Source organism: Geotrypetes seraphini, chromosome 5 (assembly GCF_902459505.1).
Source record: "Geotrypetes seraphini chromosome 5, aGeoSer1.1, whole genome shotgun sequence".
Lineage (NCBI taxonomy): Eukaryota > Metazoa > Chordata > Amphibia > Gymnophiona > Dermophiidae > Geotrypetes > Geotrypetes seraphini.
The window spans coordinates 185308637-185323067 of NC_047088.1; positions in this window are offsets into that span (position 1 = coordinate 185308637).

Genomic DNA, 14431 nt, shown 5'->3' on the forward strand with positions numbered 1-14431 from the left:
TTCCTCCCTGCAATCTCAATTTATGCCCTCTAGTTTTACCATTTTCCCTTCTCTAGAAAAGATTTAGTCCTCTATTAATACCTTTCAAGTATTTAAATATCTGTACCTTATCTCCCCGTCCCTCCTCTCCTTCAGAGTATACATATTCAGGTCTTCCAGTCTTTACCATTTTTGTCACCTTTCTCTGGACCACTTCAAGCCTTCATATATCCTTGGCCAGATACGGCCTCCAAAACTAAACACAATACTCCAAGCATGACCTCACCAACAACCTGTACAGGGCCTCACCAATGATCTATAGAGGGGCATCAATACCTCCCTTTTTCTGCTGGTTACTCCACTTTTAATACAGCCTAGCATCCTTCTGACTTTAGCCACTACCTTATCACACTGTTTCGTCGCCTTCAGATCCTAAGATCAAAACTTTGGATTGCATGAATTGGGATTGCACAGCTGTTTTCTTTCCTCCATTGGTTTGCCTCCACTGTCTCGTGTTTGGCCCTTTTTTGCAGAAACTTTCCTGCTATTTTTGGGGAGCTGTGTGACTAGGACATACTATTGGGTAATGTTGCACAGTCTTTCAAGAGTGCACCCTATTCACAAGTACTGCAGACTCTTTATGAAGCATGCACAAAATTTACAAATCAGGGAAATGAAATAAATTTGGGTGGGGCTTTCTGTCGTTTTGGACAACAATAAAAAAATAAAACATGAATCATCATGGGAAACAAAGTAGACATTTTCTCTGCCATCTCAAATGACTGCACATCCCTAATTCAAAGCCAAAGAGGAGGTTTTCCAGACAATGTGCTGGATTCTATAAATGACACTCAAAATTGAGCACTGGAAAAGATTGACGCTAAGCACAATTCTATCAAAGGCGTGCCTTTAATAGAATTGCACTTAGCGCCAATTACCGGGCCAATTCCTGGGCCCTGACTTTTGGCGCCAGACTTATGCCCGCAGAAATCTGGTTTAAATGCTGATGCCCAAGCACCCATTATTCCGTCAAAATGCCCCTGACATGCCCATGCTCCCTTTGGAGTTGTGTGCAATGGGATTTGGCCGCCAAGCATCATAGAACAGCGCATAGCCAGATGTATGCTGTTAGTGGCCAATTATTGCTCATCGATGGCTCTTTTGCCAGTAAATTTGCAGGATCGCAACCAAATCTGGCCACCATATATACAGAGTGAGTAATCCCCCCTAGAGTTTTGTGCTGTTTTCTCAGCAGCCATTTTGAATTTCAAGGAGAAATTGTATGCACTTATTTAGTTGATGTTGATGTTACTGATATTGTAGAGATATAACACAGTACAATAACATCATTCAAACAATTCCATTAATGTGTTAAAATTTTGCAGGCACTGTGAATGCTCAAAGGGCTAATTCTATATACAGCACCCTACTTTAGGTGCCGTTAGGTACCCTAATCGCGGACGGCTAACTTAAATCAACGCAAAAGGATGGTGTACTTAGATTTCTTCCTATTGGTGTGGTCACTTAGCTCTTCTTTTCTTACGCTTGCCTCTCTCGGTGATCAGGATCAGTGCACTGGTATTCTAACAAGTGAAAAAAGGACTCAGACTGTGAGAGTGAGACAGTCTTCAAATTAGTGTGACATACTCCTAATGAAAAAGATCTGATATCTCTCTATTAGAGATGCAGTAGTGATAGAGATGGCAATCATACAGGGATAATTTAAGAAGAGTATTTTTGAGTAGAGAAGCAACAGCAATGGAGTAGGAGGAAGAGCAGATCTACCTAGTAAAATCTGTACAGGAGTAGCAGAGAAGAGAAGTGTATGGAGGACCAAAACTGCTCCTGAAAAATTCTGAGCAACTGCACAATGCAGAATTTGCACATAATTCCCTATCTCCTCAGACTTTGGCACTTGCTATTCCATGCAGGCATCAGCACTGGCAACTCTTCAAAATCTCTCTCTTCTTTCCCGCAGAGATCGCATGACAAAAGGAGGACAGCTATACATCAGACTGAAGCCTTCTCCTTTGTTATCCGTATGGAGGCCCAAAAGGTCAAAATGAAAAATCAAGCTTAGAACAGCAGAGGAGGAGGATGTGGCCCAATAACCAGCTGTTCACCTCCTCCTTTTATCATGTGATCATGGCAGGGAGGAAAGACAAAGCAAATTGGGATAGATAGTGGGAAGGGAGGCAGATTAGAGTCATTGGGGCAAGCTGGAGGGATATGCCATAGGGATGGGAGCCATTGAAGCAAGCTAGATATGTGGTAGGATAAATAATGAAGGAGGGGTGGAGCTATGTGTGTAGGAGAGGAGGAGAATAAGAAAGGTGAGGTAAGAGTATGTGTTTGAGTGAGAAAAATAGTGAAATGGGATGTATGCTTATGGGATGGGAAGAAGGAGCAGTAGGAGTAGCTGGAACGGGGGAGGAGGAAAGAAGGTGTGGTGAAAAAGGATGGAGAGCTGGGATATGTACCTGGAAAGTTAGAGGAAATGAGAAAGATATTGATGCAGGGAGATGATAAATAGGAAGAGATGAATGGGAGAGCAGAGGGTGAGCACTGCATCTTTGACTTTATGGTGAGAAAATTACAGAAGGAATTTTTAAAACAATCCAGGAGCATAAGATCTTTGAAGTTAAAAATGATTAAATATTTTGAACTTACCAGACAGGACTTAACAAAGATATGAGTTTCCTATCACATTATAAACTGTATTGTGCTTTGTCACCCTATGATTACCCATCTGATTATCACTCTTGTTTCTTACCCCTTCCCTCCACCTTCATCTGTGGCACTGTTACTGAAATGCTTTCATGTTGCAGTTAAATATTCTGATATTTGTCAGCTTTCACTCATTTCTAACCCGAAGAAGAAGGTATTGCCTTTAAAAGCTAGTCAAAAATGTACTAGCTATTACTTTAAAAGTGTTCTAATATGCCTACCACATAATTTCATTCATATGGCATTAGAAATGAAATGACAATGTTTTCCATTTTTTAGTCTGTAAAATGTTATATTATTTAATGGTTTACTTATTTTCAGCTGGAGAAACAAACACAATCACCTTAGGTAATTAAGTTATAACCCGTTCATAGACCTCAGCGGTGCAAATTGTGTGACACATTTCATACACAAATTCGCTTTTTAAGCTTTGTTTTGATTTTCAACATTAGTGTTTTAAATACTCATCTCTTTAGAAAGCATAGCATAGCAGGGGGGTCTTCATCCAACATAGGCTATGTTTCGCCCAAAGTTATGCCCGTTCTATGAATGCTATTCCGTCCAATTCTACAGCAGACCTTCATTTTCAGACCTTCATTTAAAGATGTATTTATTTTTTTAGGAAAAATCTTGTATGATGTAGGTATCAAACCTTGTATGCTGAAGAAATGTTTTTAGTTTATATTAACCACCCCTGAGTCTATGCTGACCCCTAGTGGCTTGAACAGATATATCAACAAGTGCTGTTAAAATAAATTTGTCATCTGTTACATTAGATTCTGCAAAGAACACAAGTCAGATTTGTACAAGGCAAATTATAATAAATTAAATAAACAAAATGCTTTAATATTTAGACATCTTGAAGTCCGTCATTACATTAAAATCATCAGGAGAAAGAGGCAATTAAAGGATGGATATTTATTGATATGTGTGTTCAAGTCCAGAATCTGTAAATGATGCCTAAAGTTAGGCATCTAGATCGGCATGCCTAGCCAATCTAGGCACCTAACCTACCCCTTACCCCCTTTTACAAAGTTGTGCAAGAGGTTTTTAGCATTGGCTGGCGCTCTGAATGCTCTGCACTACTCCAACGGTTATAAAGTTCCTATGAGCGTCAGAGCAGCATGCAAGCTGACACTAAAAACCTCTTATGCGATTTTGTAAAAGTGGGGCTTAATTTTCTTAATTGGCTTAATCAGCACTGATAATTAAAAGTGCCATAAAAAAACAATTAAAAATCTATTAAAAAATGTATTAATTAACTGCTAGACACCAACTTGGTAGGCAGAAAAATAAAATCATATACCTAATACAAAATTCATAAAATATGAAAATAATTTCCACGTACCAGTTTTGAAAAAAAAAAAGTTTCCTTTATTGAATATGGTAATAAAACACACAAAACTGCAGACAAAATCAGTGTAATGAAAAAAATTAAAGTGAGTCAGAACCAATATATCAATACATTCTTACATTATTTATGTATTTATTAGGATTTATTTACTGCCTTTTTGAAGAAATTCAATTAAGGCAGTGTACAGCAAGCATAAGTCAAACATAGGCGATTGATAATTACCGCAGTAAAAATATTCAAACAATAATGCAAGGTGTGGCTACATTTCAATCCCAACAAACTTTTATGGAGCCATGGTAGAGGTTTCTTCCACAACCCGGAGCGCTAAATGCTCCAATGCTCATAGGAATTCGATGAGCGTCAGAGCAATGCCATACCCCCTGACAAAAAAATTCCGAAAAATTCATTAGCATGTGGTTTACTATGCAGAAACAAACTACTGCATGTAGTACTCTGGGCCTGCAGTAAAGACCTCTACTGTGGCTTAATAAAACCCAGCCAGTGGTGTAGCGAGGGTGACTGGCACCCTGCTCCCCCTCCCCCGTCCACACACGTGCATGCTCCTTCCCCATACTTTTTTAAAAATTCAGCGTGAGCAGCTACCGACTTACTGCCCGGGTTGGCTTCGGCGCTCTCTTTCTGACTTCACTTCCTAGGTGCAGGTCCCGGAAGTGACATCAGAGAGAGCAACGAAGACGACGCTGGCAGCAAGTTGGTGGCTGCTTGCGCCAAAGTTAAAAAGGTCCAGGGAAGGGAAGGGGCACACACAGGCAGTGGGAGCAATGGGAAGAGGGGCAGAGAGGAGAAGGGGTGCTTGCGCCCCGAGCAAGATGCTGCCCAGGGTGGATCACCCCCCCCTTACTATGCCACTGAATCCAGCGTAATCAATAAAACATTTAATGCTTGACTGAAAGGGTGTGGTCATGGGAGGAGCTTTGGTGGGTCATGGTCATTCAATGAAGGTGTGTGCAGTATTATAGAATTCAGAGGATCCATCCCTAGGATTGCCAGATTTTCCAATCAGAAAATCCAGAGCCCCCTAAACCCGCCCCCAGGCCCACCCAGTTCCACCTATCCCTGCCCTGTAATGCCCTAATCCCGCCCCCAGTCCCACCCTAGCCCATCAAAACAATCAAAGGTAGACTATGAAGAGAACAGGAGATTATGGAGATCCCTACAGGATCCCTTTGTCCAGAAAACGGCGGAATAGAAATCGCTAATGTAATGTAATGTAAAACATTTTTCAAGCATTTACTTCAAAGCTGCTTAAATTGTATCTACAAGTAATCAACCCTGACACCACCCACAAATTCACCTTCTACTGTGCAATCCAGTATCTTCTTTTCCAGAGGATCTCTGAGCTTTGCCCTCCATTTTCAAAACACTCTTTCCTTCTCCTTTTCTTCTTTTTTAAAACGCTTTTTCAAACACTCCTTTCCCCCCCCCAAAAAAAAAAAAATCCTTAGTACGAGGAGGTGCATTTTAGCTTTACTTTCTGCAGGTTTTGTGGGGCAATTTCATAAAGACACATAAGTGCCTATAGGGTGTAGTTAACAATCCGATATTTTACCATTAACTCATGCTATTTTAACATAAGGCCCATTTTATGCAATGAGACCTAATTACTAATAACTGGGGTTAACAGTAAAATAACACTTCTTAGCAGTAGCCTGTGGAGTTGATGCTGCAAACGGGCATTCCGATTGTAGGTAGCAGTAGGTGTGCTACCGCCATTCGAGATACACTTTTTAAAAATAAAACTCCCCAAGGCAGGACGCCTACACTGTAGACCGGGGCTAGGGAACTCCGGTCCTCGAGAGCTGTATTCCAGTCGGTTTTTCAGGATTTCCCCAATGAATATGCATTGAAAGCAGTGCATGCAAATAGATCTCATGCATATTCATTGGGGAAATCCTGAAAACCCGACTGGAATACGGCTCTCGAGGACCAGAGTTCCCTACCCCTGCTGTAGACGTTTGTTGCGGGTCTAGGGAGATGCATAGGGACACTTAAGCGTGCGCAGTTTCACCCGGAAGTGGCCTTGGGCGAGTTTAAACATCCCTACGGTTCTCCCTAGAGCTGCGACAGACACCTAAAAGGTAGGCCTGCAAAATGCTGGCCTACATTTCATCCTAAAAGTAGACACTGCTACTGGCTGAGCTGATTGCAGCAAGAGAATCCCTGATCAACTGAGCCAGCAGGACTCCCCAAAACTGTGGCTTGGGAAAGTCCTGCCTACTCAGCTGATTGGGGATTCTCTTGCTGCAATCAGCTGATGGCAAGGGATCCCTCGGTAAAGATAGGCAGCTGAGCTGCCTATCTTTGCGATCAGGCATGTGTGATGACTCAGCACCAGTGACCTGGTCGCCAGTTAAGAGAATCGGGGGATAAGGCGCCTGTTCTTTAAGACAGATGCGATTCTGCATAGGACGCCGGTGTGCGATTCTCAGCCACTTCATAGACGACTGCCAAAACCGGCGTCCTATACAGAATCAGCCCCTAAGGTTATAATTTCCCATAATAGGCTCAAAATAGGTTCCTACTGTGCCTTCTTATCTATGTCATCTGCTATATATAAAATGACACTCTATATTAATATATTCTCTGTGTTTCTTCTTGATTACATAATCAGCCTTCAGAATGTATGTATTTGTTCTTAAGTCAAGCTCTTTCTAACATGTTAAAAGCATTTATATTTAAAATTTTGTGTGCACAGAGGGGGTTGCATGAAATTCTTGGATTTTTTTTTTTTTTTTAATTAGGATTTTATATACCGCCTATCAAGGTTATCTAAGCGGTTTTACAATCAGGTACTCAAGCATTTTCCCTATCTGTCCAGGTGGGCTCAAATCTATCTAATGTACCTGGGGCTATGGAGAATTAAGTGACTTGCCCAGGATCACAAGAAGCAGCGCGGGGTTTGAACCCACAACCCCAGGGTGCTGAGGCTGTAGCTTCAACCACTGCGCCACACACTCCTCTGAGTGTCTGTATATAATCCTTCTATGCACAACTATTATTATATTATTTTTTAAGGTGATTTTTTTCAATAGTTATCTACTTGAAACTCGACAGTGATCTTAACCATCGGAGTATATAAACACCTTTTACTATACAATTTTTGTGGAACCTCAGGCCACCACTCAGAGCTCAAACTCGTTCATTGCTCTAAGCTTTATGTGGAAGCTCCTCATCGGATCCTTTTATATTTTTTTAAGCCTCTTTTTGCTTTTGTGATTTGTTTTTTGTTTTTTCTTAAAATAGTGGATAGTGGTCACAAATCTTGGCGGTAAATTCGAAAGGTAAGCGTGATAATAGGGCACTCTAGTAAAGTTAGTATCTGGTTGTGTTTCTATTAAGATGGTAAATTTGGCTTTTGTTATATTCTAGGGGTTAAACCTTGATAAAGCTGTTTAGCAAAACATGTTGGTACGATGTCCCCCTTAGCCAAAGACCACAAGATCGAGCTAAGTATTGCTTAATGTCTTAAGCTTTGAGTTTGATTATTAAACTGTTTAAGAAAAAACAAAAAACAAATCACAAAAGCAAAAAGAGGTTTAAAAAAATATAAAAGGATCCGATGAGGAGCTTCCACATAAAGCTTAGAGCAATGAACGAGTTTGAGCTCTGAGTGGTGGCCTGAGGTTCCAGAAAAATTGTATAGTAAAAGGTGTTTATATACTCCGATGGTTAAGATCACTGTCGAGTTTCAAGTAGATGTATATAATCCTTAGCATGGCAAAAAGAAGCATAAAACACAGCACATCAACAAAAAAGCCGGAGTCTACTTTAAAACATGTTGACTCGATAGTATAATGGATTTAGCAGGACTCCAAGTGTGCTCTGGAAGAGTTCTATTATTTTCAGAATTGCAACGTTCAGGGCTATAAAACTTTAATAAGCAATTTAAGCCAGACAGTCATCAATTATTTCAATAAAGTGACTATGCTGCACAGGCCACTGGAGTATCACTGGATTCAGTTTCAGTACATTATAGGCACACAGCCAGAAGTGTTACTCTGCCAAATTATTTGACTGTAGTGCTATCCCTTAATGATAAATCAAACTTAGCAGTGAAATGTAAGACAGTATTGTAAGGTTTATGGAATATAAATCCTGTGTTTTGAATATATCAATAGATACAAAAAAGAAAATCTAAAGGATTTCCATCTTTCCCTATCTGGCCTTTCATAGTTATTGACCTGTCTTCCTCCAGGAAAAGATAATGAGTATAAATTATTGCAGGCTTTACAGGTCTAGTCAGGGTTTGATTTATGTGCCATCAGCAAAAGCTTTTCAGTTGAAGAAATCTTAGAATAGGTCATTTACTGGAACAGCTAGAGTTTACGGGATAAAATCCTAGTCCAAAAGGGTTACTTTTATAAAGTGACGCCTAGTTTTAGGTGCTAAGAGCACATGTAAATGCTGGTATTTTAGTCATTTACATTATGTACATAAGTGGTTACATAACGCGTAAATGACCTCATAAATTATCACCTTCATCTTAGTACAGTGGTCCAGCACTGCTTTCACCGGCGGCGCATGATTAGAGCCTTATCCAAATTGCTATAACCAGCCTCTTTGGATATTTTAATTCACTCCCTTGTGATCTCTTGTATAGATTATTGCAATGTCCTTTACAAAGGCATAACAAAAGAAGAAATCAGAAGACTTTACATAGTACAGAATACTGCAGTAAAAATCATATTCAATGCAAAAAAAAACATGACTACGTTACTCCCCTTTTACATAAAGTTCACTGGTTACCAGTAGAACACAGAATCACCTATAAAATACTTTTGTTAACTTTTAATATCCAACAAAATAACCAAACAGAATTCATTAATAATCTTCTTATTCCATACTCGTATTTTAGCCCATTACATTAACGGGTGCTAGAATATATGTCTGTCTGTCTTTATTTCCGTCTCTCTCTCTCTGTCCTGCTGTCTTTCTTTCTGTTTGTCTCTGACCCTGGCCCCCTTTGTCTGTCTGTCTTTCTGTGTCTCTCCCTGTCCCTGTGTCTTTCTTCTTTTCTTTCTGTCTCCCTGTCTCCCCCTGGTGGTAGAATATATGTCTGTCTTTCTTTCTGTTTCTCTCCATACCCCTGTCTTTTTCTTTCTGTCTCTCTTCCTCCCGCTGTCTTTCTTTCTGTCTCTCTCCCTGGCCCCCTTTGTCTGTCTGTCTCTCTCCCTGCCCCTGTCCCTTTCTTCCTATCTCCTTCCCTACTTCCCTTTCCAGCAGCCGCAGCATTCCCTCTCCCTCTATTTACCGCGAGAGGAGCCTGCACGGACCTAACAGCCCAAGCCCCCAGCAGTGTAACTTCCCGGTGGCTCCTCTCACGATCGCCGCCTTCTCCGACGTAGGAGCGGCTCGTGAGAGGAGCCGCTGCAGCGTCTTTGAGAAGTTGAAAAAAAACTTTGGCCCATCTCCGTGCTCGGCCGCGGCGAGCTACAGCTGCCGCGGCCTGCAGCCGCCGACAGCCGCCGCGGCTGACATCCGCCTTGCCATATTTTTTTTTTTAGTTGAAAGACGCGGCGGTGGCTCCTCTCATGATCCCCACCTGTGTCGAAAGTCCGACGCAGGCGGGGATCGTAAGAGTAGCCACCACTGTGTCTTTCAAAGAACCGTAAGCCACGCATGCGCACTTCCTATGGGTCGCTACAGCTCACGGAAAATGGACCCACGCGATGGGAGTGCGCATGCGCGGCCTAGCGTTTTATTATATTAGATAACCCTTCTAAGGCTCTTTGATTGTCAGCTCAAAATTTTTTCTCTGTTCCGTCACTAAAATACATAAACACTATCGGCCTCTTTTACAAAGCCGCGTTAATGGCTGTTCTGCGCTAACAGCCCCGAAGCCCATAGAGAATTAAAGGGTTTCGGGGCTGTTTCCACGCGGCAGCCGCTAGCGTGGCTTTGTAAAAGAGATCTTCTGTTTTTTTCCGTGACTGCTCCTTCTCTCTGGAATAGTATCCAAGCTTATTTACGCAAAGAATCAACTCTTAATCAATTCAAGATAAAGCTAAAAACATTTATTTTCATCGATGCCTTTGAGATTTAACTGCCCTTTTAAGGGCGACTTAGAATGATTTTATTTTCATTTACCCTCCTACTGTTTTTCCCTTAAATTGTTATCTTTTATCTTTGAAATTGTAGTTCTTGCCTATCGTCTTGTTTCCACCTGTTATGGTTTTAGGTCTCTAAAAGTCTTTGTCTCCTCCCGCCCCCTCCCCCCCGTCTTTTTAAATTTGTATTTTAACTATTGTTTTCTTTTATGATTTTGTACACCACCTAGAAGGCTGATTAGGCGGTATAAGAAATTTTAATTAAACTTGAAACTTGATAAAATACTGACTAGCGTGAAATTACACATGTAATAATAATAATAACAACTTTATTTTTCTATACTGCCATAGTCAAACTGACATCTAGGCGGTTCACATAGAAAGAAGGCTGGACAATCAGCGAATTACAAAATGCAAGAAGAAGGAAGTTACATCATGAATTGGAGAAGCATGGGGAAAGAATACATGAGAAAAGAAATATGTTACTTAATACATTGGGGTTATAAGGGGGGAAAAAAATTTGCTGAGAGAGGTCATTTGATTAAGCAAGGAATTTGTCAAATAAATTTAATTGCATGTACTCTCACTATGAGCATTCACACACATATATAAGACAATTCTATAAATGGCCCAAATTTGGACATTGAAAAAAATAAATGCTAAGTGCTGTTTTATAACCGTGCTCCAAGTTGGGTACCATTTACAGCAGTTGTTCCCAACCCTGTCCTGGAGGACCCCCCAGGCCAGTCGGGTTTTCAGGATAACCCTAATGAATATACATGCAGCAGATTTGCATGCCTGACACTTCCGTTATATACAGATCTCTCTCATGCATATTCATTAGGCTGTCCTGAAAACCTGACTGGCCTAGGGGTCCTCCAGGACTGGGTTGGGAACCACTGATTTACAGAGTAGCGCTTACTGCCAGGATCTGCATCAATTGAAACCTGGTATAAATCCTCTCATTTAAATTAGGCATGGATCTACCATATTCTATAACACTGCATGCAGATTCTAGGAACACCCCTGATCAGCTCATGCTCCTCCCATGGCCTTGCTCCGTTTTTGGATCCAGGCAAAAAAAATTTACATGCACATCTTTATAGAATCCTGACTGGGAAGATGTGTACATGAATTAAAATGGTTGCCAATTACGTCCAATAATTGTTAGTGACCAAGCATTGGCTCTAATTGGTTCATTAATCAATTAAATTGCATATATAAATTGGGCATCCACACAATTTTGAGCACCATATATAGAAATTGAGGGATTAATTGAAGGATTATAAGATTCCTTTATGTGCATATTTGAAGAAAGTGCAATATGTGCTAATATGTGTTAGGGCTCTTCAGCTTGGAAAAGAGATGGCTGAGGGGAGATATGATTGACGTCTACAAAATCCTGAATGGTAAAGAACAGGTATGATCGATTTTTTTTACTGCACTAAGATTTACAAAGACTAGGGGACACTCAATGATGTAATACTTTTAAAAACAATAAGAGGAAATATTTTTTCACTCAAAGAATAGTTAATCTCTGGAATGTGTTGCCAGAGGATGTGGTAAGAGCAGTTAATGTAGCTGGTTTTAAAAAAGGTTTGGACAAGTTCGTGGAGGAAAAGTCCATAAACTGCTGTTGAGATGGACAATGGGAGAAGCCACTGCTTGCCCTGGATCGGGGTATAGAATGCTGCTACTATCTGGGTTTTTGCTTGTAACTTGGATTGGTTTCTGTGAAGACAAGATACTGGGATAGATGGACCATTGGTCTGATCCAGTAATGCTATTCTTATGTTCTTATAGGAATCAATCAATTCCATGTGAATGAGATCATCCTTCACCCAGAGATCATGGAATTCCATTTTATTAAGGCAGATATTGAGCTTGAAATTATGGGCTACTGCAGAAATATCTCCAGTAAGGCTCACAAAGAGGTGATGAAGCTGCGAAAGTAAGATTAACAGAATATACAATGGAGAGTTTGTTTGACATAGGATGGGAGGAAAGAATTATTATTATAGGTCTGATTTTACCTGCACTTTTCCTGCAAATGGAAAGTTTACTGATATACTCAAATCATCTTATGCTAAGATGAAGGCTATCAAGCCAGGACTTACCTGAGCAAAGTCTCTTGTGTTCTTGTTTCAGCTTTGAATCATGGAATATCTCAGCAGACTCATTTATTTTGCCTACCAAGTTGTCATCTTGAATATCGACCAAGAAAGGGGAAAGAAGATGGTCAGGTTCTTTTAATGGTTAATAAAGACCTTGCATCCTTCACGTTGTGTCAGTGTTTTGATACAGGCTCTGAAAGAAATTTTATTGTAGGTAATTTCAACCCTCATTTCCTATGGTAGAAACATTTCTAAATGGATCATTGTCTTCAGTTTTGAGCAAATTGAATGCGGCCCTACCCATATAACTAATCATATGCTTAATATGGTTTTATTTTCTAGGATGGAAACATTTTGGCACTTCAGCCATCAATATGCAACCTTTAAGTTGTTATGATCATTACTTATTAAAGTTCTGAACATTGGACATAGGTGTCTTTAAAAACATCCTCAGAACCTAGATTGAATAGTACCGTGTTTCCCTGAAAATAAGACAGTGTCTTATATTAATTTTAGGCCCAAAAAATGCACTAGGTCTTATTTTCGGGATATGTACATGATCATCTCTCCCTTCCTATCCTTCACCCCAATTCTTCCTCTTTCTTTTCTCTCCCCCACATGTGCAGCATCTTTCCTCCCCTCCCTCCCATCCCTCGTGCAGCAGGACCCTTGCCCAGCTTCTATCCCTCATGCAACAGGACCCTTACCCAGGTTCTATCCTTCCCTCCCTTTCATGTGCAGCAGGACCCTTGTCCAGCTTCCCTTCTTTCCCTCCCATCCCTTGTGCAGCAGAACCCTTCAGCGAGCACTGCCCCCTCCCCCCCTGAGCACCCGCACCCACCGCGCAGCCGAATCCCCATCCTTTCCTCCCTCCCATCGGAACCCTGCTGTGAGCCCTACTTACCTCCCTAAGCAGCGTTGGGCCAGCAGCACTTTAAACAGGCTGCTTCAGCCTTGTCCGCCCATGAATTCACTCTGTCTTTTTTCATTTGCTGAAAGTGATGTGTACTATTTGTAAAGCATATGCACTATTTGCAAAGAGTGCACACTCTATGAAATAGGCTCCAAAATGAAAATGAATAGATGGAATTTTATATTCTGCCTTTCTGTGGTTACATTCAAAGTGGTTTATATATTATGTAGAAGTACTTATTTTGTATCCAGGCAATGGAGGGTTAAGTGACTTACTCAGAATCACAAGGAGCTGCAGAAGAAATTGAACCCTACTGCACTAACCATTAGACTACTCCTACATCAACCAAAGTAGACCCGAAAATGGTCCAAGCCACATGGGAAACAAAAGGAAAATATTTGAACTGCCCGCCCCTAGTTTGTAATGTGATAGAAAACCCATATCCTGGGTCAATCTTCAGCAGCAGTGGCAAGTAGATTAATGTGAACATAAGCTACACGATGCATTGGGTAGGGCTAGGCATTGCCATTTTCCAAGAAAACAGCACTAGAGGGAGAATCAAGTAGACATTGTTCCTGCTTTCATTAAGATACAACCTAGGGAGGTGTTGAAGGGACCTGGGGGAGGGGCAGAGAGGGTGGGGGTGCCAGTAAACATCATGGAATTGATTTTGGCTTTAGCTGGGGGGAAAGTGCTCTAGACACCAGTAGTTATGTTTTGCTTTTTAATAGTGGTGCAAGGGTCAGGTCAGGTTGGGTTGGGGATAGGATGTGGCCTAGATACCAGTCAATTTTTTGTATTGTCTGAGGGGGCAGAAGGGTCAGATCAGCAGGGTGGGATGTGCTACTGGACGCCAGGGAAAGTTTTTTCAGTCACAGGGGAAAAGAGCATGGTGATCAGGTCAGGAAAGTGAGACTGGGCTATAATGCCCTAGACTTGGTAAAAAAAAAAAAAATTGGGTGGTAATCACGCTCCTGAAGTCATTGTTTCCTTTTCTGCACTGCTGCTGAATACTTGATGGCCTCAAATGCATTCTTTAAAATGCAACGTGCAGCCATGTGTGCCCCACAAGTTAAACCTATGTTTGTTAAACCCACACTCAACCCAATTACTGCACTACTAAGCCATTGTGTGCATATACCCCATATTAACCATGCAGCTAAGCTGGTAGTAGTTTTTTGCATTGACCCATTGGACCAGAGCTGATAACATGCCTGAAAGTTGTGTTATTTGTTCTAGGATTAATATGAAATTTACATGTAGTGTAAACACAAGC